This window comes from Gossypium hirsutum, unplaced genomic scaffold (assembly GCF_007990345.1).
Source record: "Gossypium hirsutum isolate 1008001.06 unplaced genomic scaffold, Gossypium_hirsutum_v2.1 scaffold_768, whole genome shotgun sequence".
NCBI classification, from domain to species: Eukaryota; Viridiplantae; Streptophyta; class Magnoliopsida; order Malvales; family Malvaceae; genus Gossypium; species Gossypium hirsutum.
In genome coordinates, this window is record NW_024403249.1 from 12,050 (window position 1) to 15,708 (window position 3,659).

Below are 3,659 nucleotides of genomic sequence, written 5' to 3' on the forward strand. Positions count from 1 at the left end.
TGCTTTCGTTTTGTTTCGGTTGTTCGGTTTCTTCCCAACAGTAATCAGATCATTACAAGCTGTGGCAATTTTCATGCCATATCAGTTTAATTAATGCGTTGAATCATTGTTTTTTATTTGCTTTGAATCGAAAAATATAAAAATTAATTTCTGGGTTCACGATAATTTGATTTTTTCGAGTTCATGATAATTTGTTTTTTCAATACGTGTGATTTGATAGATTTAACATTTATTAAGTATTTATGGATATTTTAAATAAATGTTTTGAGTAGGCCTAAAATTGCCTAATTAATTTAATTACACCTTTTTAGTATAGTAAAAGTATAGGACATCCTATGTACTTTGATCCACTAGATAGGTATTGTAATTCAAATTGTTTAATTAATGTTATTAGACATTAGTGTTCGTAAGCTAAACCTCTAAATACATCAATTTCAACTTTAATTTAATAACTTACCACTTACAATTAAATCAACTATATTTTAGACCCTCAACCCATCACTTTATAATTGGCCTCAAACTTAAGGAATATATTGTTATATCATATAATATAAGCCAACAAAATCCCAAAAATAAGGGATTAACTCCAGAAATAGAAGATGATAAATGTCATGATCAAGGAATATGGCAGATCACACGATCAAAATGTCCTTAACAATCTCCATATAAAAGACTAAGACATGTCCACTTTAGGGTAAAAACTAATTATTTTCTGCACCTCCTTCGAGGCGAGGTTAGGAAATTGTTTTGAGGTAAAAAATCAGGTACAATAACTGAAACACATTCACTCCCTCACACTATATCATTTTCATCGTGTTAATAGTTCGAAGAATCTAAAATTTAACCAGCATAGAACAATATCACTTCAACACATAAATTTAAATTCAGTTAATATTTATTAATGGTGATAATTTAATTTTTCGTCTAATATATATAGATATATACTTTTCATTTTATATTGTGTCCAGTTAATATACGGCACCAACACGTACAAATACGTACTCGTATTACACACTGGATTTTTATTCCATTTATCATAATTGTCGGCATATGCCGAACACAAAGCAACCACTAGCCGATCATGCTTATTGTGTGGCAAGCAACCTGAGATTATTATAATTTTGAGACTTCTATATATTTAAACTAAAGTCAATGAATTAGTATTGTAATATGTTAGAAAATTAATCAATTTATTTTGGCTGTAGTTTCCTTTCTCTATGCTTACGCCCACAATTATTGAGAATGGCATGAAATTTGATGCCTACCAATTTTCAGATTTCTCTCTTAATGGCATGCTTCAAGCCTTGGAATTAAAGAATCACATGCTTTGTTTTCATTATAGAGAAGATTCAATTCTCCTTTGCAATAGAATTCCAATAGGTTTAATATATTATGTAGTACCTATATATTTGATGTTAATGATGAATCTGATCCCTGAGTTAAATTTTAATGTTCAGTTTAGTGTATGAATTTTTTCAAATTGGTACTTAAGTTTTTCTTTGTCCCATACAAGTACTTAAGTTTGACTTTAATGTTTAATTTGGTACTCGAATTTTTTTTTATCCCAATTAAGTACTTATGTTTCTTTTTACCAGAAAATTACAAAATAATATATTAAGTCATTAAAATATAAACCCAGAATTTAACACGGTTTAAGTAATTCAATAAGTAAAATTAAAGCTCGAAATTATTCATTTACAAACTTTTCTGTGTGCAAGAAAGGAAATTAAAATCTGTTACAAGTTTCAATCAAGTGAATAAATAAACTAAACCAGAAAGAATGAGTTTGTCCTATTGTTCTTGGGAAAATTTTAATTTTCATTCTACTTTATAGCAATCCAAGAATATATATATATATATAACCACATGATGTCACATCATCTCTATATATAGAACCACAGTTATGCACCATCCCCATAACTCAAAAGTCCTAAACATCAATTAATCTTTCAGGTGAGGTGACCAAGAAAGGTGTCAATGGCTTTTTTACTTGTCAAGATTTTTTCTATCTTCTTGATCATCATCTGCATCTTCACACCACAAGCACTTTCAGTAGTACCAGAGGAATGTAAAACCGAAACCGATGGCTGCACCAACAAGGAAAAGGCCTACCCCTTAAGATCATAGCCATTTTCTCCATATTGATCGCTAGTATTATCGGTGTATGTTCGCCTTTATTCACACGTTCGGTCCCAGCTCTTAATCCCGAAAGAAGTTTATTTGTGATCGTCAAGTGCTTCGCATCAGGGATTATTCTGGCTACTGGTTTCATGCACGTTTTGCCGGACTCTTTTGACATGTTAACATCTAAGTGCTTGAAAGAGAATCCATGGCACAAGTTTCCCTTCACAGGGTTCGTCGCCATGTTATCCGCAATCGTGACTTTAATAGTGGATTCCATAGCTACATCGATATACAGCAAGAAAAGCAACAATGAGGTTATCCCAGATGTTGCATCACCTGTTGGGGGTAGACAACAGGACATGGCTGTGGTGAATGTTGGACACTTTCATGGTCATCATCATGGTTTAAAGCCCGCACAAGGAGCTGTAGATCAACAGTTGTTGCGGAACCGTGTGATCGCCATGGTTAGAAATTTTTAGCTTTAAATATTATCTGAAAGTAGACATGTTTAATTACATCACCTCATTTGGCTTGACATGTTGTATGCAGGTGTTAGAATTGGGGATTGTAGTTCACTCAGTGGTGATAGGGCTATCATTAGGAGCTTCAAACAATACTTGCACCATTAAAGGTCTAGTGGCAGCCCTTTGCTTCCATCAAATGTTTGAAGGGATGGGTCTTGGAGGTTGCATTCTTCAGGTATTTCTTGTACTTATCCTTTTTGTTCTTCAGGGTCAGATCATTGATCTAAATGCATCTAACACATTGAAAAATTATAGGCCGAGTACAAAGCTATGAAGAAGTTTACCATGGCGTTCTTCTTCTCCGTAACGACCCCATTCGGAACAGCACTGGGAATTGCTTTATCCAATACATACAAAGACAACAGCCCAACAGCCTTGATCACAGAAGGGTTGCTAAATGCATCGTCGGCCGGGCTTTTGATTTACATGGCTTTGGTTGATCTTCTTTCAGCAGAGTTCATGGGACAAAAGTTGCAGGGTAGTATTAAGCTCCAAATAAAGTGCTATGCTGCAGTTCTTCTGGGTGCTGGTTTTATGTCCCTCATGGCCAAATGGGGTTGATCATTTTCAAAACTATATGGCCAGTGAATTTGATGTAATAATATTAGGAGACAAAAAGAAAAACAAGTGCAAAATAATTATCTATGTTTACCATATGTTTTGTTGAAAACATGTTTTTGTATGTTGACCATTACATTGCTACAATCACCAATCCAATAAAAATCATTTCAGTTTTTCAGTATTCAACTGTTCCATTGTTATCCTCTCCTTTTTGCTTTACTTAATCAAGAAATGGCATTAGATTCATAACTGGTTGCCTTGAGACTTGAATCAGACATATTAGTCATCCATTTCTAAGGATCATTTGTTTCCCCTGCTGCTATATTGTATGCATAACATGGCCACTGGATATTGATCTCGTTCTCGTTCTCGTACGAGCTTGTAATCCCGTCTCATCAACTTTTGTGTTCTCTCAAGAACTATAAGGCTTGAAAAAATCGAAAAATTGTT

The 3,659-nt window shown here is 33.7% G+C and overlaps 1 pseudogene; it reads left to right on the forward strand.

The window, feature by feature from the left end:
- Positions 1–1,618: 1,618 nt before the first annotated feature.
- LOC107937503 (fe(2+) transport protein 1-like) lies at positions 1,619–3,390 on the forward strand (annotated as a pseudogene).
- Positions 3,391–3,659: the final 269 nt, after the last annotated feature.